The sequence below is a fragment of the Natator depressus genome, chromosome 11 (assembly GCF_965152275.1).
Source record: "Natator depressus isolate rNatDep1 chromosome 11, rNatDep2.hap1, whole genome shotgun sequence".
Lineage (NCBI taxonomy): Eukaryota > Metazoa > Chordata > Testudines > Cheloniidae > Natator > Natator depressus.
Genome location: NC_134244.1, coordinates 26,527,718 through 26,555,194, shown reverse-complemented (window position 1 = coordinate 26,555,194; position 27,477 = coordinate 26,527,718). Strand labels below are relative to the sequence as shown.

Here is a 27,477-nt window from a genome sequence, read left to right as displayed (position 1 = left end):
CTCCAGATTTAAATTAGAGTGAGGGCAGAATGATTTGTGAGGTTTTTCTTTTAGTATTATATTACATTATTTAATATTGTAATTTTTCTTTTATTTTTTATTTAGGGAACCTACCTCAACAATGTGAGCTTCAGTATCCGGAAAGATAATGGAGAAAATAATTAAGCAATCAATTTGCAAACACCCAGAAGATAATAAGGTGATAAGTAACACTCAGCATGGATTTCTCAAGAATAAATCATGTCAAACCAACCTAATAGCTTTCTTTGACAGGATAACAAGCCTTGTGGATAGTGGGGAAAGCGGTAGATGTGGTATATCTTGATTTTAGTAAGGCTTTTGTCTCGTATGACCTTGTCATAAACAAATTAGGGAAATACAACCTAGATGGAGCTACTATAAGCAAGACACAAGAAATAATTCTTCTGCACTACTCCACGCTGAGTAGGCCTCAATACAGTATTGTGTCCAGGTCTGGGCGCCACATTTCAGGAAAGATATGGACAATTTGGAGAAAGTCCAGAGAAGAACAACAAAAGGTCTAGAAAACATGATCTATGAGGGAAGATTGAAAAAATTAAGTTTGTTTAGTCTGGAGAAAAGAGGATAAAGAGGGAACATGATAACAGTGTTCAAGGACATAAAAGGTTGTTACAAGGAGGAAGGAGAAAAATTGTTCTCCTTAACCTCTGAGGATAGGACAAGAAGCAATAGACTTAAATTGCAGCAAGGCCAGTTTAGGTTGGACATTAGGAAAAGCTTCCTAATTGTCAGGCTGGTTAAGCACTGGAATAAATTGCCTAGGGAGGTTGTGGAATCTCCATCATTGGAGGTTTTTCAGAGCAGGTTAGACAAACACCTCTCGGGGGGGGGGGGGGGGGGTCTAAATAATACTTACTGCTGCCATGAGTGCGTGGCACTGGACTAGATGACCTCTCGAGGTCCCTTCCAGTCCTACGATTCTATAATTCTTTTCACTCCAACCTTTCTCCATTGGTTGGTTCAATTTACAATACTGAATCACAAATAAAGCTAGCATCAGTGCTAACTTATTACGCAGGGCCAACAAGATGTACTTAAAAGGTGTAGGTGTACACCTACCTTTGTACATGCTCCCATTCTCCTAATCTTTACATCAAGATTGGCTGTCTTTCTCAAAGATATGCTTTTGCTCAACCAGAAGTTATGGGTTTGATGCAGGAGTCTCTGGTCCTATGCAGGAGGTCAGACTCCCTGATTATATGGTCTCTTCTAGCTTTACAAACCTATGAATCCATGAACCACTTTGCAAAAATGTACATTGTCACGTGACTCAAGAACCTTTGAATATGTATAGTAACTGACATACTGCCTTCTTGAATATGCATTTGATACATAGCGTTAACAAAATTAAGTATGCCATCTAAAGAAAATACAGCAGCCATGAAACTTTAATCAATATTCACTAACAGGAACAGGAAAAACATTTGGCAGATGATTTCACAAGGGCAGTCTTTGCAGGGTTTGGTCCTATGTAAATGTCTTGTTTATAATGTCTTGTTTACCTCTAAAACACACACACACAAAAAACCTCCAGAATGACCCAGGAGAAGATGCTGCTTGTAGATTCCACTCCTCCTGTTCTACCTTACATTCTGGTGCTTTACAGGCTACATATAAAGTACACTAAAGGCCCTAATTGTGTTCCTCCACTGCAGAGCAGCAGCATTTCTTCCTACAAAGATTGAGTAATGAAGTGAACCACAATGTGATTCTCCTTACAAGGGATGCTGGAGTTTCAGAATACCTAGTGTCCAAGAGATTTGCACACAGAATTCTTACTCCAATATTTATGGTAGCTTACCATGTAAATTCATATTTATGGAGCTTAGCTTGTTTTTAGACTCCTCTCAATTTACATGCAATTTCTGAATTGATTCTTATGACCCTGTCTTTCCCTTACATAAACATAATGACAGGTTTCAGAGTAGCAGCCGTATTAGTCTGTATCCGCAAAAAAAACCAGGAGTACTTGTGGCACCTTAGAGACTAACAAATTTATAAGAGCATAAGCTTTTGTGGGCTACAGCCCACTTCTTCAGATGCATTGAATGGAACATACAGAACACTATCACATTTAGAAAAGATAAAGTCAGTTTTAAGATTCTGTTCTGTTGATGATGCATTAGCCTGAACAGAACTTAGCTCATTCTGTCAGCATCATGTTGGCTGTGCAGTGCTAACAGGAAGGGGGATGGAAACACTAAAAATCAGTATAATCAATCAAGAATCAAACTATACATAGGGAGAAGATGTGTTGAATAAAAAGGTGGCCTTTTTACACAGTCACTTTTCAGAGAAAAACCACACTTTAAGTGCAGCTTAAGAAGTGCATAGGGCCTTGTTCAGTCCCTCTACACGGGTAATTTCACCCACAGAGTACACACAGCATGTCTGGATCTGGAGTTCTCTTCAATTTAACCTAAAGAAAAATATAGCTGCAAATATGTGGTAGGTTAAGATCTGTAGTTACAGTGTTTGAGAGTGAGAGGAACCTTATCTTTTTGAACTCCTTACTAAGTTAGGCAGCAGTGTTAAAAATTTCAGCAATTAATTAGACGGCAAGTTTCAGTGCAGCTGTTTAAGTGATTGATCGCATGCCTGCGTTTCCTCCTAGTGCGCTATTTACAAGAAAGAGGATGGAAAAAACATACACCTAAACTGGTTCATCTAGAATAGGCATTTACCAGGCATTCTCTTTAATGTCTTTTGCTTCAAAGAAATGAAAACAAGTAAAAGAGAATAAGAATTGCAAATGGTTCCTCAGGATAAAAACAGATGTGTGAGAAATTAGACAGAATATTAAAAGGGCAGGAAAGGTCCCAGTGTGCAGAATCTAGCCCAAGGTTTGCATACATCATCTCAAATGGAGGAAGATTTAACACCCTTATGCACCACTGGTATACAAATCTGAGCTTTCCTTTATTTTCTTCAGGTAATAAAAGGAATGAATCAGAGAAGCAGTACATGTCTGACCTCTGAACTGCGGGTTTCTGTCCAGATTAACCCACTGTAAAAATCAAAACTTTACATTCCCTTTACCATTCAAGAAAAGTCTTCATTTGAGAAATCTCTAGCAGGGGTCTCTAACCCCATTTCTTTCTGTTTTTGGAACAAAAAGGGGCAACTTTATGACAGAAGAGCAGCAGCTGTAACTCAGGCTACGTCTGCACGTTTTCTGACCTAACAGTGCAACATTTTCCTGCCTCTCACCTTGCCATTTATTTATTAAAAAAACAAAAACACACAAACACTCTCCAGGGAAATGTGTAAACATCAGATTTAGATGTTGTAATAAGTCTCATGATCCATGACAGAGCATTGCCCACTAGAGCACACACAGGCAAAAAACGACCATAAAGAAGGAAACAGGTGAAGTATAATTTTCAAAAGTGCTTAAAGGAGAAAATTTTCAAAAGCACTTAAGTGCCTTAGGAGCCTGAGTCCCAATTTTAAAAAATGACTTCAGTACATAGGAGACTATGAGCTAGATCCACAAAGGGGAATCCGCAGCCCTGAGTTAACTGCTGAGGGTCTCTATACAATGCACCGGGAGACCTGGGCTCTGAGACTCACTACTGCGGGGGGTGGGCTTTCTGTAATGTACACAAACCCTCAATTGCCTCAGAATGTGATTCACAGAAGCCAGCAGGCTGAGCAAGGAGCTATCTAAACTAGCTAGTAGGGAATGCTGAGGAGTGGGGTGGGACATACCTACCAGACAGGGCCCCCAAGTGAGCGATAGGCAGGGAAATGCCTATTTTGGGATTCCTGCCAGGGCTTAGATGCAGAGGAGCTTGCCAGCATCAGGACCTAGGTGGCTTTGTGCCTGCACACTGTCAGAAACCTGGGCACCTATAGGGCTTAACCAGTGACAGCTGAATAGGGGTTTTGAGAATCTAAATTTTGGGTGTAGCTGCCTAACGTGGCAGTTGGGTGCCTATATCCCTTTGTGGCTCCATGCCTAAGTCACTTCTGAAAATGAGACTTAGGCTTGGTCTACACTTAAAACTTTTCACAGCATAGTCATGTTGGTTAAGGTTGTGATTTTTACCAACGGAGCTATTCCAGTAAAAGCCCTAATGCAGATGCAGTTACACTGAGTTCCCCAAAGCAGTATAAACTATATCATTATAAAACACTGATATAACGGCTTCTACACAAGTAGGGGTTTACCAGTTTATCTATACTGGTACAGTTAAACTGGCAAAGCTGTTAAATGTAGACAAAGCCTTAGGCTCCTAAGTCACTTAGACACATTTGAAAATTTTATTCTTGATCTATAGATGGAAAAGACCAAAGGAAAAATGTGACCTATTAACCATTTTGTATTAAGACTCATGATCTGATACTACCAATTTTAAATAAATGTTAATATTCCCTAAAATTAATTAGATATTTATATTTAATTTTAAATGAATTATTTGGAAGATCTGGTTTCTATAAAGCCTCAAGTCATGTTGCTATGCCAGATAGGACATCATCTATCAACTGAAGTTAAAGTTCTAATACTCTGCCAGTTTGAGCTGTAATATTAAATGAAGGCATAATGCGCTTCCTACTCTAAATTGGAAACAAAAGAGCAGTTTATTTAAAAGTTGGCCCTCCAGAGCAATAGAAATTTACAAGTGTCTAATTTAAAACAAAATTACTATCTTATCATACTAGCAACTTTCACACTGTACTGACACAGCACACAAATCTAATGCAGGACACTGCATATCATTACAATATTATACTGGATGAAGACAGACACAGAAAGACCTCGGAATAATGAGATTCTGCCCACTCGAATTTGGGGTTTTTTTTGCCTAATGGATCATTTTCGAAATTCAGATCACATTATATAGTCTTTGAAGACATACTGTAAACTGCAACCCCAATGTAAAAAGCTAGCAGAATGTCAGTGTTACCCTTTTTAAATGAGGAGAATTTTTTAAGTTATTATCTACTCCCACTACCAGTCTGCCCTGATGTCCCCAGAGCTCAACCCTGTGATATGCAAAGTATTCTCAAATTACAATACATGGACAGCAATGCTGAACTCACTACAGGCCACACACACAAAAAAACAATAACTGTAATTCACGGGTGGGAATAAGTCTCAGATTTCCTGGCTACCAGCTCTGGGCTTTACCCAAGAGACCATCCTTTCTACTGACAAAGGAGTGATACAGTAAATCCCTGATCCAACAAATATTTAAGCAGATGCTTAACCACAGTGGGACAATGTACAAGTGTTAAAGTTCTTAGCTGGACTGAGGCCTATCTAAATGGTATGCTTGATCTTAATAGAAACAAACTGTATTGTAGTTGGGAGACAGTGTGTCCTGGTGGATAGCTTAGACTTGGGACTCATGAGACCCGGGTACTATTCCAGTATCTACCACTGGTGCTGGTGACCTTGGGCAAGTCATTTCACCTCCAGGCCTCAGTTTCCCCATCTGTAAAACGGGGTGATGATACTGACCTTCTTTGTAAAGGCATTTGAGCTCTACTGATGAAAAGCGCTATATCAGAGCTAGGTATTATTTATCCCTATTTTTCTGAAATAGCCTCAACAGATTTTTGTCTGTCAAAAGAAGCAAGAAGGTTTCTATAATCAGAATGGCTGTAACAGTATTCTTATTCCTTACCTTGCCCCTCACCAGGTAAAATGTCATTAGAATAAGATAATAATAAGATGCAGCTTCATTTTGTATAGCATCTTTCAGACAAGCTGTGTCCAAAAATGTTTTATAATGCTAAAGACAGTTACAAAGAGACAATCAAAAAGAAAGGAGAGAAACTAAAAGGGTGACAAGATAACGGTTTCAATAATTACCTGAAAATGTAATGGGATGTCAATGAGGTAGAGAGCTACATAAAGACTGGGGTCCAGATGGAAGGAGCCATAGAGGTGAATGCTCCTACCAAGTGTGGGAAAATTGTGTGGAAGCTAGTGATAGCAGAGGGAGCAGGGAAGGGAGGAGAGACTGAGTAAGAAAAGGATACATGTGGTAGGTTGGAGACAGTCCATGGAGGGTACTAAAAACAAGAACCACCAAATGGAATGAATATGGAGCTAGTGGAGTTCTTTCAGAATGTGGGAAACCAGGGGAAGTTAATAAGTACAGCCCTGCAAATCTGTGGATATCCACTTTATATCCACGGACTATTTTTGCAGATCACTGATTGGATGCAGATATAACTTTTGTATCTACGCAGGGCTCTATTAATTAGAATTTTTGAGCGTCACCTTTTTTTAAATGCTCATGTTATTTTGATCACTTTACAGATAATTTTGGGGTAAAATGTATCTTTTTCTTGGAGGCTAATAGCTGCTTTGAAAAGCATTAGGATTTTGTGATTTGACAAGATTCGCTGGACACACAGAATGGTGCTATTTCTGACCACTTGTGTGGTGCCATTATTCTAAACATCCACCCTACAGTACATACATGTACAAATAGGTTTGTACGATCTGCCACGCCTACCCTAGACAGATGCTTATTTTTCATTAAAAATAAAAGCACATGTAAGTCTAAAATGCTTTCACATGAATACAGAATGTCTTCTAATAACTTAGCAGATCAAAACATATCAAACATGAAAACTTGCTAAATACAAGCAAAACTATATTCAGTACCAGAATTGAGATTCCCCCGATGGTAGGAGCACATTATTAATAGAAAAATTATAATGCTAATCCAGCTGTCATTTAAATCAATGGTAAAATTCCCATTCATTGAAGTTAGTGACTGGATTGGGTCCTGCCCTTGGATTCTTGATAATTAAGGTTTCTTTTGACTGCCAGGTACAGTTCTTAAAGTCTCATATTCATATGCTTCACAGTGTATGAATAAAAGACGATAGCAAATACCACTATATCCCCTGCGATTAAAGCAATTTGGTGCATAAAGTACCAAGTACCAAAACCTGTAGTAATCATCTTGAGCTCATTAATTTACAAAGCTCTGAGCATTTGCCAGGCACTGCAGTTCTGATCAAGCCCTATTCCTGCTTAGTCCACGCAATCCCAATTAATACAGTAAAAGACATTTTCAAAACTAGCTAGAAAATATATTCACACACATATTGCATTATTAGAAATGGTAAAAAAATTAATCATAAAATCATCGAAGATTAGGGTTCGAAGAGACCTCAGGAGGTCATCTAGTCCAACCCCCTGCTCAAAGCAGGACCAACCCCAACTAAATCATCCCAGCCAGGGCTTTGTCAAGCTGGGTCTTAAAAACTCTAAGGATAGAGATTCCACCACCTCCCTAGGGAACCCATTCCAGTGCTTCACCACCCTCCTAGTGAAAAAGTTTTTCCTAATATCCAACCTAGACCTCCCCCACTGCAACTTGAGACCATTGCTCCTTGTTCGGTCATCTGCCACCACTGAGAACAGCCTAACTCCATCCTCTTTGGAACCCCCCTTCAGGTAGTTGAAGGCTGCTTTCAAATCCCCCCTCACTGTTCTCTTCTACAGACCAAATAAGCCCAGTTCCCTCAGCCTCTCCTCATAAGTCATGTGCCCCAACCCTCTAATCATTTTTGTTGCCCTCCGATACCAAATTCCTCCGGGTGGGGGAAAGAACTTGTGTTGTTTACCTCTTCTTTCATTTAAACTTCTAAACACCAAGGGTGAGGCTTTCCAGTCACATATCCTGTCTTGCACCGAAAGTGGTATCACGAATGGGTTAGCCTCTTAATCTTCTCTCTCTCTTGTTGTTAGAAGAAAGTACTCACTTCAGTAAAAAAGCATATCACTTCCAGCACTGTAAGATCACTCCATTTCTGCTCTTCTCCCCCATCCCCTCCCCCTCAAACCAACCACTCTGCCACAGGGATCTAAATCTCAGAGGCCAAATGATACAAGCCCAGCACCATCCTCTGCTCAGTTATCTAGCCAATATTATCCACAGGTCCTTGTGAGTTTTACTGTAAGCTGTTCCTAATTCTGAACCACTGTAATGAAATTATCTGTTTGTTCTTAAAATAACACTATTATAATTTATACTGTTATAGCGCTAGGAGCCCCAGTTGTGGACCAGGACCCCATTGTGCTAAGTGCAGAACAAACACAGAACAAAAAGATAGTTCCCGCTCCAAAGAGCTTACAGTACAAATGTAAGACAAGAGACAACAGACAGACCAACAGTGGAATACAAGAAAACAATGGGATAATATTGGGCTGCATGATAGGCTGTGGTCTCAGCCACCAGCAGCCTTGCCATTAAAAAACGTGGAGTTTTTGTACGTCTAAATAGTGTTGTTGACCCTGTCACAAACGGTTTGCAATAAACACAGCTTCAGAAGTGCAGAACAACTACATATTGCTATACTAGAGAAGTGCTGTAAATCAGAAGCCATAAATAAAATGCCTGGATTACCGTATCACCCAGTGGCACACCATGGTAATGAAGAATGGCAGGTATACCATTACAGACTTGCTTCCATCAAAGCCCATAAGGTTTTAATGGCCACGGATGTAAACATGCCAGAGAGGAAGCCTGATGGAATCTCACAGTTTTATTCATCCATTCTGTTAATCTTAGTTCTTTTAATCACTTTTTTTAAATTGCACGTGGCCATATAGTTATCTTTATTACCATTTTAAAGTGTACAGACAGATCACACTTAAAGCAGCTTTTTTTATTATTATTATTTTAACCCAGTTCCAGAAATTCCCCATTCCATGAATAGGTAGTATCTCTCCACCTGACAAAACCTTTCAAAGCAGTAGAAACGTTTGAAGTGTGACTTTTGTACATACCACATGGTCCCTGGTTTAAATGCTAACACATTGGAAGGTTTTATTTTTGCTAAAACAATCACACTTTCACCCTCCATAAGCATATTTATGGCAGCATAAATCAACAAGTGTTCAAAGAAACAGCTCCAAGGAAATATGATCACCACAGCAAGCAGCAATGAAAAAGAATGTGTGTGGTGATTTTACTGTCACACAGAAACAGGAGGTCTGAGATAAACCTTAGAAAATTGTGTCTTGGAACTACAAAAGCCAAAACTCTCCACCATTCTAAGCAGGCAACAATTACGTGCTCAAATAACAATGTCAATTATGAATACAAATGGATCAAGATTTGATACAGGCACTCAAAGTTTAAAATGCTGAACTTTATATTAAATCATTCTGAGCACTCACATTGCAAACTAGGGCCTGTAGTTCTTTCTCAGAAATCTGTCATGGGAATCAATAAATATCTTGGTTAAATGAAAAAGGCAGGATCTCACTTCTTTGTATGTTTATAAAATATGGTTAAACTTTATAGACTGAAATATTCAACATGAATATATTATTAATATAACTACTAATATATAATAATTAGCAATAAAATAGAATTGGTCAAAACATTTTGACCAAAAAGAAAAAAGAAAAACCCTTTCCCATAAAAAATATGGTTTCATTGAAATCAATTTTTTCTGTGAGAAAATGTTGATTTCAACAAAAATGTTCAGTTTTTCCAATTGGAAAATTTGAAATAAAGATTTCATATCAAAATAAGATGGACATTTTTGTTTCATTTCAACTTAAACTGTCGTTTCTTTTCAGTTTTTGGACCAAAAAAATCATTTTCCATTCTCTCCATTTTGTCCTTCCTTCTTCCCCTTTTTTCCCCCCAGTGGAAAAGAAGTGTCTGAAAGGAGAAAAGAACACTTTTCACACTTATTTGCTGTTTTACAACCGGAAAAAAAAGTAAAGTATATTTTCCAACTTGTTCCCCCTGTTTTCAGCGGTTTTCAGTCAAAAATTTTTGAAGGACTTTTTCCTCACAAAATGTTGCATTTTCCAGCCAGCTCAATAAAATAAAAATAGTGATGACTAATTCCCCTGAAGTAAATGGGAGTAAGTTGCTACACATAGTAAGTAAAAGTATCAGAATCTGAGTCTAAGTTATTATTGAGCCATATTGGCTTCTTGGTCATTGAATAAAATTCCCATTGGAACAAGGACTGACTGTGGCCTGTAACACATAGCTGTATGGGATAAGAATAGAGAATATATTGGGTCTCTTGTTGCTCCTCAAGAAGTTCAAGATTTGCAATGTCATATTTAGACTCAAGTCACAGTCTCAAACTAATGAAAAACTAACTAACTATCTAAACAGACACATTGTGTTTAACTGTTGCCTGGTTTTTCAACATAAAACCAGGCACAAATTGAACGCAAATACAGCGTGAGTCTTATGGACACCAAAGTCCAAAGAGTTCAGATGGTCTACTTCAGGCAGACCACGGGTCAACTCCAGACCATGAAATCTTTTTATTTACTTATTATTATTATTATTGCTATTGTGGTTTGAAAAATGTTTCTCTGGAGTCTGGACCTTGACCAAAAAATTTGGACCTTGACAAAAAATAATTGACTACCCGCGTCTACTAAATAGGATTCTTCTATATCTATGACCAATTCTAGGTTGTCTCTGGTGACATCGGAAATATAGTCACTTAATAGTTAAATTAGCTTGGTAAAATGCTGCAGTACACTTGGGGTGGTCTCAAGGCAGGTGGTCTTTGAAACAGGATTCACTGTATTTTTCTATATAAGGTACATGCTAACGAAGGCCTCCATGATAAATAATAAACTTCACCAAATAAAACCTCACAACAAAGAGCAAGTAAACAAAAATATCAACATTGAAAAGAACAGCAGTATTGCAAGCCACACGCATTCAGAACCCATAAGTCAGGCCCCACAAAATCATGAGGTTTTAAACAGTGCAAAATTTTGGATTATTTTTTATTTGCCTTCAGGCTTTTGTCCTTTATGATGGACATTTTCAAGCTTTTCTTCACAGAGGGCTAGACAATCATATAGAAAAACTTAATTAATTAGCCTCTTACAGTTCATATGGCAACTTCCACCTTCTCTGTGTATATATATATATATATATATATATCTTCTTACTATATGTTCCATTCTATGCATCCGATGAAGTGGGCTGTAGCCCACGAAAGCTTATGCTCTAAATAAATTTGTTAGTCTCTAAGGTGCCACAAGCACTCCTGTTCTTTTTATAAAAACTCAGATTCTTGTGCAATCACGGTCTGCACTTCCACTTAAGTCAATGTAACTTACGTCGCTCGGGGGTGTGAAAAAGCTACCCCCCTGAGCGACACAAGTTACATCAACTTAAAGCAGTGTCCACACCGTGCTATGCTGGTGAGAGACGCTCTCCTGTCAGCATAGCGCGTCTTCACTAAACGTGCTACAGTGGTGCAGCTGCATTGGTGTAGACTAGCCCTGAGAAGAAGTTCAACATCTATAATTACTGATGGCCATTATACCACAGACATTGGCAGGCTAAGGATGACATTACAAACCTCTTATTTTTTGGGAAAGACCCCGTCAGGAGTAAGAAAATCTAAAATTGGCATCTTAAAAACAGTATAAACAAATATGCACTACAGTATATTTGACAGGATTAAGCAGTTTGGCATAGGCAGGCTAAACATGTAATTAAAAAGAATTTAACGACAAGGAAAGCTGCCATAATTACACTGCAGCTTTTCTAATGTTGACAAAGCTACTTTTAAAGAATTTTAAAAGCTATGAAGGCCAGTCGATTGAAAAAAGAATGGAAAAAAAAACCCAAACAAATTCTTACGTATCATTGAACAGAGCCCGATATAATTAAAATGAAGCTGACATGAAAGCATAGCCTTCCTCAAAACACACTGTAGTTTTCTCTTTTTCAAAACATCCACCCTCTTCCCATTCAAATCCCTGTGTACTTTTCCTGTGAAGCATTGCAATGATTATCCACCAAATAATGTTATTTAGTTTATACATATAAAGCAATTCAAAAGTAACCAGCATGAAATATGGGATTTAAATGACATTTACAATCTAGCCTGCACAGGAGAACTAAGCTCTCCATAGCACTCTGCTTTGCTTCTCATCACCCAACATTGTCCAGTGTCAATTATGTTGTGCCTTTGATTTAACTTTTAGACCACTAGTCCTGCAAAGACATAATACATTGTTTACAACCAAGAATAATCCCACCGATAACTGTAAACTCCTTGGGATGGTGAGCATAGCCAAATTCACCAGTGGTGTAAGCTTATTATGCCACTCTAAATTCATGTATGGATTTAGACTGGCACCAGTTTACCCCAGCACTGAATTTGGCCCAAGTTTTTTAGTGGTCTGGAAAGCACTATGAACACTTATTGTGCTAAATAAATAATAAACACAAATAGAGATATTTCTATGAAATAAGTCATACATGCTGACAATAAATAAAGACTTTAAACAGGCAAGCTACTTTTTACATTAATTCTTTGGTTCACTGGCCATTGTTTAATTCTGAAGGCTATGTTAACAAAAAACATCTAAGGAAAATATTTTCTCTTTACTAAATATTTAAGGCCACAAGCATTTATTAATGCTTTTGAAATTTTCCCCTCATATCATAACTACTTCAGAACTCACCATAAAATTAAGAAACGAATCAAAACAGGTAATATAAAGCATATTTTTGCTGCCTTATGGAACCTCCACAGATTATGAAGTCTGTTAAACATCTCTTTTGACAGCACATGTATTTAAATATTCACCACATATCAGTTTTAAATTACAATATATAACGAAGCATAGCACTATAAAGATGTGTGGATTTTAGTAATAGCTAGACCTGAAATTCCATTCATTCTTATGTCAAAACCACCTTCCCCTCCTCATTGTATTGTTTAAGAAAAACAGAAACATACAATTATTTTAGTTTTACCTGTTTATTTAGATTTATAGAACTATCAGAAGCTCGAAGCACTTAAGCAAATTTTAAAATACCATATCATCAGGTGTGTCAAACAGCTGCATTGTTTCATTCATAATTGCCCCACGTGTAAAATATAATTATGTTGTATCACATACTGAGGCGGATGCGCTGCACTCCTCTCTTCTTCGTTCCTTGGTGCCAGCCCTGACAGTGGGCGCACATAAATGCCCTGGCAGGCGCCATGGCACCTGCGGGCACCGCGTTGAGGACCACTGGTCCAAATTATTTGGAATTATAGGGTGAAATCCCATATCCACTGAAGTCAATAGGAGTTTTGGCATTAACTTCAATGGAGCCAGGTGGTCTACCAAATGTGCTGACATACTGTAAAATTAAAATTACAAAAATTTCAAAAGTTTTAGAGACCCAAGCTGGTCACTTCTGTTCATGTGAGTGCTATTTCAGCATGCAAATTGTACACATTCTTATATTTAAAATTTGCCAAAACGAAGAAAACACAAATATCTGATCTACAGTAAAATAGTATACAGGTGCAATTCCACTTGTAATACTTCCAATAACTAAGTTTAAATTGAAATTAATTCCTTTAATTCAGGCATAAATCTGATATAATTTTAGGAAGAAAAGTGTCAAAATTCGGATTTATACAAAAAGTATTTTATTTTTTTCCCCCACACAAGCTCATTTTCAGGTGACTGAAAACTCTATGGAGGCCATTATCCAAAGTTCCAAAAGTCAAATGCAAAGACGCAGTATTTCCAAATAAAGGCCCTAACGTTGTAACTGGATCTGTATTTACTGACCCCTCCAACTGCCCCGAGCCTCACAGACTTCACCTTATCCTCCATTGGGCAAGACACAAACCACACAGAGTTTGAGCCAGAATTACAGTATGAACTATTTATTATTGGAAAATAAGACATTCAAATTGTGGTATGTCAGTGCAACAATTTCCAATGAACTGCTTTGAAGCAGTAAATGAGGAATATGTAATGCTGGAAGAGAACAAGCATTAAAAAGTTATCAATATGCTAGTATCCAAGAAAAAAACATCATAAATATTTTAACATAACCAAGGGGCATATTTTACAAGTTCTAATTCATAGGTTAAACAACAAGACTGGAGCGTGCAAGTTTAGTTTAATTAGAAAAGGAAAAATTTTAAACTGTTCTTACAGTACTGCAAGCACCAATAACCAAACCTACTAAACAATAAAGTAGGAAAGATCGTGGGAATCCAGCCTTATTCTCCTCTGAATGCAAAAAGCCAGGAAAATTCAGAGTTTACATGACCCTTAGATTTCAAGAATCTTACTTTTCACTTCAGTGCAGTAAAGAAGGTTTCCAGATTTGAAACTTTCCATTTGCTAATCAGTTCACATATTTCTCTTCTTCTGCACAGCGATTAATTACACATCTTAGTTCAGAAATGCCACTGTCAGAACAAAATCCATGTCATTTTATAAACTGTCTGCTTTGGAAATACTTCACCTTTATGCTGCCAGCATTTTCCCAATCAAATAAATTCAGAATAGGAGGGCCCATTCAACATCCACGGCAGCCAATCGGTAAAATGCATGCAATACAACTGTTCTTTATGACATTTTTCCTTTGTACTACTGTTAGCTAGTATATGAATAATAATAAAAGAGTAGTAGTAGACAGACTAATTAAATGCCTGTCACCAAATTCTGACAAGACTTACCCTTCATCTAAATCTATTCAAGACAGCAGTTTGAGGAGGATATAGGAGAGGGCAGAATTTGATCCCTGGAATTTAAATATAATGCAGAATGGTTTCTGTGAAGCTTGGATGCATATGAAAGAGGAAAAGTGAAAATATGACATTTATTTATAATTGACCTATATCCCTTCCAATTACTTCAGTGCAAAGTCCCATTTAATTTAATGGGAGCTGACTTGTGTTTATTTTGAAATGCTGCTGATGGAGCAGTAAGCTAGAAAGTTTATATCCATATCTTACCTAAATCCAAGGCTACTGCTTAATATTTCGAGTATTACAATTCAGCAGATTGTAAAACTCTTCAAGTCAGGAAGCTGACTGAGGCATCTGAGCTGTATTGTAATAGAAATAAATATTAATACCAAAAAATGCTATTTCAGTGAATTCAGATACTCATAGTGAAGCAGGATGTTAATCTTGTATAGTTTCAAAGCCCTACAAAGCACAAATTGCAACACCAGTTATAAGGAACCTTTGCTTATTGTGAAGTTCTTCAATGGGAAATGGTGACTTCAGTACAAGAGAGGACTATTGTTGTTATTAGTTGTGTAACTGTAGCACCTAGGAGCCCTAGTCACGGACCAGTACCCCATTGTGCTAAGCACTGTACAATCACTGAACAAAAAGACAGTTCACTGTATGTTCCTCCAGCACGTAGACACAGCAAAGTATTTAAAAGGCTCGTGGTGCTACGTGGCCCATAATGAAATAACACCATTTACTTATTTGTATATCTATTGCATACAAATGAAAACCTCAGCTCTTCCATATTAATAATAAGAAATAATGTATTAGATACAACAAAGTAAACACATAATAAAATGAATAAGGTTACTTACCTAGGACATCTGAAAATAATATCTCCTATGATGAAAATAGGGCGTTTTTAATGTTAAGAATCAAGTTATTTCTACCTATTTGAGAAGCACACCAAACTTTCCATAGTAAATGAGATAGAGAAAATTCTAAGGAAGAGTTCATATGAGCTCTACTACGACTCTAAAAGGAAAAATCAGTAAGTAGTATAAATATGAAAATGTGAGTTCTCCAACACGTCATATAGGAAAATGACATTCAAACTAAAAGAAAAAATGTTGAACTGTGGAGACAAAAACACCAACAAAACAAGTACAAAATACTTTGTGTTAATATGCTATAGTGCTGTTACTCTACTTTGCTTACAGTATAGGCTTGGCTTTCCACTTTGTAAACATGTTTACATAATGAGAACCAATCTGTCACTATTACAGATGGCCATTGTATAAAACAATAGTCTTGACCAATATCAACCACCCCTAAGATTCACCAAAGTGTTGGTCAATGAGGAGGTGGATTTCATGTTAATTAAATATATCTTACAGTATCCTAAAAATGCATTATATTTTAATGAGTAATACAGAACCAAAATATAAGGTATGGTAATTCATTCTTTGGATCTTCTCGAAGCAGTTCACTGTGGGCCAGATCCTGCTCTCATATCACTTTACTTACATAAATCATCCCACTGACTATTCATATGAGCAAAACAACCTGATAGTATCATGTTTAAGGAATTTTTGTTACTTATATATGGTGCATTGCACTAACCAAATACAATGTTTTAGTGGTAACTACGGTTCAAAGCCAACAAACAAGAGCCGGGGGTCGGCTCAGTGGTGGTTCTTCCCCCATACAGTCTTTCATGGTAATAGAATTGGATTATATTTTACTAAGTGTGATGATTATTTTTCATGCATTAAACTTATTCTTAATTCACTGTTTGATCAAACCAGTTTTCATTTTGTTGTTGATGATGCTTCTGAACTTGAAGAAAATTAAATAAAGTTAGGCTCAGTACAGAATATCTTTCTTGCCCATTCCAACTCACTTGTACTATTGCCAGCAAATAAAATTGAAAGATAACTATTTTTATGGCAAAATTCTGCTCTCAGATCAAGGTGGCTGACTTCAGCTCCAACTTTCTACTCTCCCTGACTGCATGGAATGTTCTTTGATATCAGTGTAGAATGCTGCACACATAGAAGGAGCAGAATATCAGAGTCAAGAGCCATCATGTGAACATTAGTTAATAATACTGATTGATCATCTTAATTGATAACTAAAGTTTCACACATTTCATATAAGAACATGTCCTCTGCTTTAACAGAGCAAAAGGGGAGAGCAACCCTCATGCACTCTGTGTAAATACAGGTTTAAAAAAAACAGAAATCAAGGGGCCAAATTCAGCCATGATTTCTGCCTCATAAAACCCCACTTAGGGTTTGATTGGATGACAAGTGTGTTTGGAAATTGTTTCAGGATGTTTGAGTACACCATTTTATCGGAGATATGCTGTTCCTCTGTTTATTAATAAATAAATCTTAACCCACAGACATAAGAAACACTTATGCCATACTTCTTTCAATCCACAGTAGTAGTGTCAGATTATTAGGTACTTGTTAACGATATATTTCACGGACTTACACATAACTTACAAACACTACTGACAAGAAATATTACATGGACAAATGATTTCTAATCAGCTCACTCCCCTGTGTTTTTTAAAATGCTAATGAGTGCTGTGTACCGATTGATAGGCAGGAATACCTTCATGAATATTCCAGTTGTTCTGTCTTAAACATGCTTTTTAGGTCTTGGACAAGGATAAATAACATTAAATTTCTATGCTAGAAATGATGAAAAATCAATGTATTTTAGAGGCCTAAAATCAGTGGAGTTACACTGATGTAAAACTGGAGTAACATAGTTGTGAAGCAGGCCTTATTATATATATGTGCCCATCCATATTTATTTCTAATGCAATCCAACCAGTAGGATCTAGGTGCCAAATGTAATTTCTACATCAACAAAATTGAAAAATTAAGAATGAAATACAGTTGTGAAGAAACTGTAGTGATAACTTATGAGACCCTCATGATGTTCATATTAAAATTTGCCATTAATTTCAACAGGAGAAAGTGATATGGAGTTGTATGATCATGATTTTTGTAAGTATACATACATACATTATATATATATATATATATGAACCAACCCTGCCCACTGGGTGTGTTCGCTCTGTAGAGAATAAAAATCAGACTAAGACCTTGATCATGCAGAGAGATCCATGTGTGCATAAAAATTTGGTCATATAATCTCTTTGCAAGACTGGGGCCTAAGATACTGTGATGTTAACATATATGTAGTGATGTTGGCATATAGGTCCTATTCCTGAAAACTGATATTCTTACAAGTAGTCCCATTGACAGACTACTTGAATGTGTAAGGGTTGCAAAATTGTCAATATACTTTATTAAGCATTTGCTATCTAGAAAAAGACACATGAAAAGAAGTAAAATTAATGCATTACAGAGTATTTTGTTAATTAATTATAAAGGCAAGCTGTTGAATTTATTTTTGTTCTATATGTCATTCATTATAGTAGCAATATTTACATTATTATAATTGAGACGGTCAATTTTCTGTTCTAAACTATTTCTGTTTCAGAGAAAATATAATTTAGCAGTAAAAATAAAATTTAAACTGCCTTCAGTTTAGAATACAACATCTCATCTCAGAAAGGAATTTAATTTTATATATATTCAAGCACTAAAAATTATTTGGCTATTTTTAAGTAAAAAAAGCCATCAATCAAAAATATATAGATTCAGAATATTTTTTCAGCAGTGCTGTAATTCCAGAAAGGCCTCCATTTCAATATGACAATTTGAAGGCCATAAATCCATTCCTTTTGCTATTTTGAAAATAAAACGTAAAGGATTTGATTTTCATAATTAGACACACAATTACATGCACAGTTACCTGCCTAATACGCATGCACAATGTAATTGTGTATGTGAATTCAATAATAAAGTGTCAGTTGAATGTGGAAATGTCCAGTTACACATTCAACTACCAATCTGCACACTTAATTGCAGCAAATGCATAGACAAATTAGTCATGCATTTTTTGAGCATAATTGCATATGTTTAATTTTGTACATCACGTCCCAAATCACTAACAGCTAATTCTTGCTCTCTTTAACAGCAGTGGCAAAACTGCCATTGATTTAAATGGAAGCAAAATCAGGTGTTAAGATGTCTTGTTTTATAAATAAGTTAATGTTCATTAAATCAAATGGAAAGCACTGTGAGCATTTTTAGAGATCTTTCCATGCTCCACAAGTATGCACCTGCAAGAATCTGATTCATAGTCTATCAAATATATTGGATGAATGAGTTGCTAAATAAGTCTTGGCACAACACACGATTAAGACCGAAAAAATCATTGTAATATATTCACTCAACTGTATCCACAATGACTGTACAGATCATAATAGATCAGAGGGACCATTATGGGCTGAAGCTCACACGTTCAATAAAGTAAACACTGCCAACAAAGCTGCAAGAATTCATCCACATCATCATACTTTGAAGGGATTCCATAACCTAATGCAAGTTTCCAAAATCATAGTATTCTTTATTGAATAGGACCCCATCAGATTAATTACCTTCTGAGACATTTCTAATTAGGTCCTGACACAAATTCTACAAGAATTCATTAGTACTATACAGTAAATTCAATTTATTTTAAAAGATATGTAATAACATATTTCTAGTGTAACAGGGATATGGAGTAAATTATTATTTCAACTAGGAGAACTGTTTAATTACATAGTACTACATAAATATAATGGAGATGTTTAAAAATTGTATTTACATTAGAAAACATACCTGGAATATATTAAATACAAATGACTTCTCGAATTAATGCAATGTACAATTAATATATTAGGGAAAGTCAGGAAACAAACAGTTAAGGTTCCTTGAGTGTACTCATTTCCAATTTTTTTTAACTGTGCAATCATTATGTTGGATTAATGAAGTTTTCTGCATTTAATTTCCATGTGTTTATTTTTTAGAAAAAAGAAAAGATGCCTCTTTGCTACCTTAAGGTAACACAGGCCCTCAAAGGGACAGATATTTAAAGACTTTGGGGAACCTACAGATGCAAACAGGCACATAGAGGGATTTTCAAAAGCACCTAGGCGCCTAATTCTCAAGTCTTTAAACAAGCATAAGTTTATATCTCTATGACATATATTGACAAATGCAGATTTCTGAAAGAACACACACACATTGCATCTCTTCTGAAGTGTAAACACGCATGAGGGAGAAATCCTGATTCCACTGAAGTCAATGGTAAAAGTTCTATAGACATCAACAGAGCCAGGATTTCACCTTCAGACTAAGTGAAATGTTACATTACACATGTACAATAGTTAGTTTTCAATCATTCAGACTTTATCAATAGCCAACCTATTTTTTCAAATTTGTTGTGGAGATACTCTTCACTAAGGATCAATTACATTCAAAATTTCAAAGTTTAGCCATTTTTAAGTTAGCTGTGTGGAACAAAAGATGATGGTTATTTTTTTAAAGGAGGTGGAGAAATGTATGGATTTTATACAACCTGCACTTTTTGCCAGTTATTTGATATCTATCTATATATGTGTATGTTTTCATTGGGGGGGACGGGGAGGGGGAGAATCAAGGTCTGAAAAGCTTTATTCAAATTTAAACAAACAAACCATCTTTGACCACAGACTAATATGAACAATTTGAGTCCAAAAGATAAGCTTTCTAGAGAACTGACCCTGTGAAAACAAGTTACAACTGAAACTGTTTTTTCATCATTATAGCTTTCTCTACCAAATGCTCACCATAATCTCTATTTACAAAGCACAAAGTGATTGATAATCAATTCAGATGATTTCACTTTGTTTTGTTCAATTTGCACAGCAACATGAATTAAAGATAGGAAGGATTTTTACTCTCATCTTTGTAATGATCTTCGTAAATTCACATTTAAGCATAGTTTCTGTAGTTGATTAACAACACATTTGGCTGCAGTATGTTTTCTGCTAGCAGCAAAAATACCAACACCCCCCCGCACACACCTCTAAAACAACTGACATCGTTGCAGCGCAATCCCTACTCGGCCGGAATTAACTTATTTTCTTAGGCTCTGAAGTTCATAAACTAAACTAGACTAATTTGTATTTTACCAACTATTAAAGGCATTGAAGTTCCCAAGAGAAGAAAAAATGTACGTTTCCAACCCGTTAAGCGTCTATTTCCCATCCCTTGGGCTATTAAACGACAATGACACTACTGAAGTGTGGTGTGAAAAGCAGACACGAGGGACAATACAGCTCCTGAGATAATCTTGAAAATGATAATAAATTACGCAAGCCTTTTATTTGTTGCTGCTTTGGAAACTATCTGGGACGCAGCATGCCCCCAGGGCCCTCTGAGACTGCTGCATGTGCACCATCCTCTGCACTTGAACTTCCTTTCCTTTGTGCTCAGTTAAATACTGGGAAGACGCTTTACTCACCAAAGCAATGCACCGACTCCACCCTCCAGCCAGCCGCCCCATCCCAAGAATGCACAACGCAGCTACACAGACAGCGCGCAGCGCAACAGCCCTGCTCCGGAACGCGCGGCCGGCCGGGGCCCAGCCTCTCAGCACCTTCAGCCAATCAGAAGGCCGGGGCCAAGGCTACGTTGAAAGTGTGCTTTTTAATTGGCTAGTCAGTTAGCGTGGCTGCCGGATCAGCTGTGAAATAGAGTCGCTCGGCCAGCCTAGCAGCCTGTCATTTGCCTCTGCAGGCAGGAGGGGCTCGGAGAGACAGTAAATCTTGCAGGGAATCAGTCGTTTTGGAGGGACCTACCTGTTGCCAAGGCTATCCGGCTCAGCTCCAGGAGCTGGCTGTGTTCCTGGGGTAGGACCGCTCTTGAAACTGCGATTCCCCTCAAACGACCCTCAGTCGTTTGGGAAACCCACTTTCCGCGACTCTGGTGGGGCCTGAGTTTTCCCTTCTCTGACAGGCAAGGAAAATCCAACCAGCAACACCCTGTCCTCCCGCCCCTCTGACACTCATCCCTGAACACCGGGTACCAAAACCCTCCCAGGCCCCGCAACGGGAGGCAACCCTAATTCGCAGCTGAAAAAACCTTCCGAGAACCTCCCTACCCCAGCTGCCCAAGCGCTCTCACATCCCAGGAGAGAGAAGCTCTGAACTTTCCCCTCAAGCTGCCAAAGACCCTCCCACGCCCACCAGGGCAACAAAAAGTGTCATCAAGCCCCTCACTGCCAAAAACCTTTACCGGGTCACCTGTCAAGTGCCCTGGACCAGATCTTCCCACCCCAGCCTGCACCAAGTGTCCGGAGCCCTCCGCCTGCCCCTGCCCAACAAACCCACAGTGGCAAGTTGGCAGACTCCCCCCAGCCCCCGCTACCTGTGCCCCGATGCCCCCAGGAACCACAGTTCTCTCTGATCCCCTGGGACCGGGGCCCCCGTTCCCCACCTGCCCCCCACGCCCAGCCAGCCCAGCGGCGCCCCCTTCCACCCGCTGCCCCACCGTGCTTGCTGCACCCGAGTTTTTTCACCCATTGTCTCCTCTCGCACCTCCTGTTTCATCAGCTTCTGCGCTGTCTTCTCACGCCCGCTCCATTCCCCCTGCCAGCCACCTTCACCCCGCTGCCCCTGGTGTCTTCACCCCCGCTTCGCCCTTACCTGAGAGCCGTGAGGCGAGCCCAGGGGCAGCGGTAGCTTGACAGAGCCCGGCTCGCTCCCAGAGCACTCCGGTGTTAACAGCCGAGGACGCAGGCTACATTCAGAGGGAACCGGCAGCGCCGTGTGCACACAAGCGGCGCGGTCTGCCCCCTACTGCAGTGAGTGGAGAGCGCTGCCGGCCATTGCTGTCCGCTCTGCACCTCGGTGGAGGGGGAGCCTGGGACAATGAGCCACACAAAGGTCTCCCGGCCGGCAGCGGACCTGGAGTATCATGCAAGCCACAGCAACAGAGAAAGGGGAAGGGCTCTCCTTGCCAAGGGAAGCGACTGAACATTGCAAGCTGGGGAAAGACTGACCTGGGCTTTCTCTGAAACGAAACCACAGACACCGAGACCATTTGCAGGATTAGGCAGCTAAGGGGGGGGGGGGGGGGAATCTTGTTCACCGTTTCCCTTTTCTTCTCACTTCCCCCTTTCAATTAAAGCTGGTTTTCCTGTGATCGTGGTATGAACTAAAGGACACATATCTCTCCCTTAACTTTATAGCCCTTCCAGGAAACATTTATTATATTGGAAGTTTTCTGGGACCCATTTCAGTCCTCATGGTGCTAATCAAATACGTTGTAGTCTGGAGGCTAAAGAGTCTGACAGTTTTTCAGAAATACTGTGGTTTAAATCCTGTTAGGTTGGTACCGCTCTTAAAATATCTATTACTCCCCCCCCCCCCCAACGATGTTATTCTAAATTATCTTTTACATCTAGTCTAACTGCAAAAACAATGGGGGAAATTATACCAGATCAAAAAAAAAAATCACATGTACAAAGGTAAGTTAGAGAAAAGAAAAACAGCCGAGCCATATAAAGAAGGGATAATTATGCCATGTTAGGAAAGGGGCAGCTTTTTAATGATCGAGTTAAATAAAACAATTAAGACTAACTTGCTCCCAGTCCTCATATTCAGATATCCCTTATGTGGGTTTGTACCAAAGTTAATCCTAATTCCTTCTTGTTCCAGTGTTTCACTGACACATTTAACAAAGCAGTTGAAAGAGACTTCACATCCTATGTTTTCTATATAATTTGCCTTTTTACATATGTGAAATATTTTAGCTGAGATAAAAATTACTGTGTGCTCTTTTTTCTGACAAAATACAAGACATAGTCAATTATAGGATGCAGCTCTGTATTCATACCTAACGGTGGACAGGGTTTTGTTTTATCACTTTAAAATGTGACTGTTAATATATACATTTGTTGCTCAAAATATTACTGCTTCATTTTAACTGACCCTTGCCCTTGGAAACAAGGAGTCTTTGAAAAATAAGGTGCTCTGACCATTTTACTGTAATACACAAAATAATTATTTTTATATGCACTCCATATTTTCTGCTTTACTATTCACAATATGTTAATTATGAAGCATGTCCTTCAAATTTATGAGATCTGACAGATTAGTACATCTCATGGAATATTATGTCCCTGGAGTTCATCCAGTTCCTCATTTAAAACGGTCTCTCTCCTAACTGTGCACTCTTCGGGCTCGAATTTGTCAGTTTCAGCATGGAGAAGCTCAAGGTTAAAACAGAGTAAATTCATTTCTCCAGTCCAGCAGGAGGTGCTTTCACAGAAGTACATTTTGTTTTCTTTCTAGTAACAAACACATCTACTGAAGGCTTTTATACGGTGTGTTCTTTGTAAATCAACACAGGGATTAGAATTTTTCTTAACTGAGCATAGAATTTTATCTAAATGCTTTTCTTTTGTAGTTCATTTAAAAACTAGATGCTAGTGTATCCCAAATACAAAAATATCAACATTTGCATTCTCATCCCAGGCCCCTTTTTCCTTGTATCATGGGGAAAACATGTATGTGATGCAACACAAATGCAAAACCATGGAGAACTCAACTCATTATCCTATCTCAGAGGCAGAGATTATTGGCTGAACTAGAAGAGGTGGGGGAATGGCCTTAATCACAAATATTTCTAGAGGGCCCTTGGGGAAATCAGGGCTATAAATAGGGTCCTACCAAATTCAAGGTCCATTTTGGTCAATTTCACTGTCATAGGATTTTTTAAATCATTAATTTCATGGTTTCAGATACTTAAATCTGAAATTTCATGGTGTTGTAACCATGGGGTTCCTGACCCAAAAGGGGGTCGTGATCAGGGGGTCACAAGGCTATTGTAGGGGGGGTCACGGTTTTGCCACCCTTCTGCACTGCTGCCTTCAGAGCTGGGTGGCTAGAGGGCAGCTGCTGGTTGGGCTGGTGAGGTTCGCATGGTATGGAGGGAGGGGCTGTCACTTTTTCAGGGGCAGTAGGGCTGGCATTACAGGTGAGTTGCATTACAGGTGATGTGGGTTACCACGTAGGGCCCTGTGTGTCACCATTTCCCTTTCCTACCCATGCCAGGATCTCTGTGCCCCCTCATTTCCCTTCTGTCCATGCCCACCATCCTCCCTTTTCTCTGCATCAGGGGCTCTGTATGTTCCCCCTACACTCCATGCCCAGTGCTAAGGATTCTGTTTATCCGCCATGTAATGCCTCCATATACCATTGTCCCCCATTTCCCCTCCTATTCTAGGGTCTCTATGTGCCCCCATTCCACCTTTCCCCCATGCCCCTATTTTTCTCTTCCTCTCATGCCCTTATTCCCCTTTCTCCCTATATCAGGGTCCCCATTTTCTGTCAGGGTCTCTATGTACCTCCCACATTTTCCCCTTCCCCTCCACCGCCCTTATTTCTTTTCTTTCTGTCAGGGATGTAAGTCATTCAGGGTTCAACATCTTTTACCTGTATTGGGAGTCTCAGCAGAGTTGAGATGGGTATCTTCCATTTCCTCTTTCTAAAACATTCCCTGAAATTTTGGAATAGATTGGATGTGGCATTCAAAAGCTATCAGGAAAGAGACAGACAATCAGTGTATTGTAAGCTCAACCAACAATTAAAATGACACCTATATCATATGAAAATCAAGAAATAGGAAAAAGGCAGCTTAAAGCAAACATGATTGAGTACATCCCCTTCATTACAGTATGTAAAAGCTACAATCTGAAATAAATAATTGCTAATAAGGCTGGATGTTAAGAAGAATATTAATAACTAATTACTAGAAGAAGTGGGAATTTTTGATTAGAATAATTTTCTGAGAAAAATTCACTTTTTATGTAATCAAAATGGGTCTGTGGGTTTGCCTGAAAATTTTCAATTTTCCATCAGAAAATCATTCCCAGCTCAGGCTCTTTTCCCCTCCCCACTCAATAGCCTTCCTGATGGTCTGGTGGGGAGCTCAAGCTTCCAGGCTCCCCAGCTCCAGGGCAGCCAATGGGTAAACTGTCTCAGAGCTGGAGTTACCAGGCTCCCCAGCTCTGGCAGACTGCACCAGGGAGTGCAGGGTTTCCAGGCTGTGGGCTCATTCACTGTCCCAAAGCTGGGTCTCCTAGGGCTTCTCCGCAGCCCAGGAGCACCGTCTCCTAATCTCTCTGAGCAGTCCAGTTCCTTCCTGTTTGGCTGCTGGGGCTTTGGGCAGCTCAGGGAGCCTCAGCATAATTTAGAAAAAGATCATAACAAAATGATGTTTTGACTTTTTCTAAACTATCTTTAAGAATTTCCATTCTGCCAGAAATTTCAAAATTTCAGGGAGTGGGAGGAGGATGGGAAGTTTTGGAATTTTCTGCAGAATGGGAATTCCAGTTTGTGGCCATCTGTACTAACAACTGCTGAAATTATTTTCTTTGAAACTCATTATTCATTTTTAAAAAATAAGGATTTTGTTTTCTAAACTTTCTACTGTAACTTTAGAAATCATCCTTTAGGGAAAAATCCTCCTCTCTGATCCACACTGCAGGTCCATCTCGCATATCCTTCTCTTTTTCTGTACATGAAATTCCCATTTTACCCTTAGAATGTCATGCGCATGAAAAATATTTTAAATGTCCAAGAGGAATCTAAATGAAAAACTAAGTTAGTTCAATGAACAAATTTTGGACTGCAAAATGAATCTTAGCCACAAACCAACTCTTTTTGAGTTTTAACACTTAGGATGTTATATTCCTGGTTTTGATATTTAATGTTTTTAATTCATGATGTGTGAAAGTCACAAGTTCAAAGCCTAGGTAAACACCTTGTTTACTAAGGAACTAAGTAGAGGTAGGAGCCTAAAATACAGCCTTTCAGGCAATTACACTAGTGAATGGGCTACAGCAGGAGCTAATGGGCCTCCGCACATTTATGTTAGAATTTCCAGCCACTGCACTTGAATCAACATGGATACAATGCCCCTTCTCCCATTCACCCCCACACTTTACCATATACTATTGTAACTAATTTTGTTGCTGTAACTAGAATAACTAAAATGTATATTGTAAATATCTACTGCTAAGTGATTGTCTCATCCCCCTGGTTTTATCTGATGTCATATCTAAATGGGGTCAATATCTAAATGATTCTCAACTGCTTTCTCATCAACAGAGTATCTATCTTGGTATAAACCATGCTATCCTTCTATATTGGAGACATATGGAGACTTTAGTTGGAATCTTGCCTGAGTAAGGAGTCCTGCATGAGACCCTGGGTTTGCACCTCTTGTCGATGTCAAGTGAGTGTTGTTATTGTTGTAGGAACATAGTTATGTCCATCTCGCTATAGTTAAACCCACTCCTCAACAGACCTAAACATGACTCCCTAAGTGTACCTTGGGGACCATTTTTATAATTTACACGCTACACTCCATCAGAGTTAAATGGCTCTGTGCTAGCAAAGCAGCGTCCTGGTCTCGCGAATGTTACAAGATAAAATATTGAATACTTAAGACTAGAAAACACAGTTCTGTGCTTTGTTCATATCTGTAGAATTTAACGACACAGATTTTATTTTATTACGTTATGTAGTCATGCGGAAAGTATTCACAACAGAATACGAAACAATTCATCAAAAAAGCATTAGTATTAAATCTGCATTGGCTCATGGTTAAAGTTAATAAGCACAGGAATTTTCTTTCTGATGTGGGAAGTTATAAAATCTGGCTCTGATTCTGAACTTATACTGGTTTTACATTTGTTGAGGTCCATTGATTTCAGAGGAGCTATTGCTGATACACACCAATGTTAGAGTTATCATAATCAGCCTGTTTCTTTTTTTTTTTTTTTTTTTTGAATGATCTTACAAATATAATTTGGCTTGGCAGAATTCAATTTTTATTTTTTTAAATATTTTGATGGATAATATTAATGTTTATTTTTAAGCTTTTTTATTTTTATCTATTTAAATTTCACAGTTGCACAAAATTATGAATTTTAAGCATTTTTAATTATCAGTTTAAATTTTCACAATTGTGGGAAATTGGGGATGGTCAGACAATGGGCGAGCAAACAGTT

The 27,477-nt window shown here is 38.4% G+C and overlaps 1 protein-coding gene across 3 annotated transcripts in view; it reads right to left on the bottom strand.

Annotated features, from left to right (window-relative positions):
• The window catches only part of LYPD6 (LY6/PLAUR domain containing 6), a 68,804-nt gene extending 46,288 nt beyond the window's left edge, over window positions 1-22,516 (bottom strand). The window contains exon 1 of one of the 3 annotated variants that reach the window (XM_074966817.1): window positions 22,459-22,516. The gene's annotated coding sequence lies outside the window, so the exon portion shown is untranslated. Of the gene's footprint in view, window positions 1-20,919; window positions 21,041-22,102; window positions 22,295-22,458 lie in introns of those variants that run through there. The other 2 variants (XM_074966815.1, XM_074966814.1) reach the window with 2 other exon arrangements.
• Between the last annotated feature and the right edge of the window lie 4,961 nt (window positions 22,517-27,477).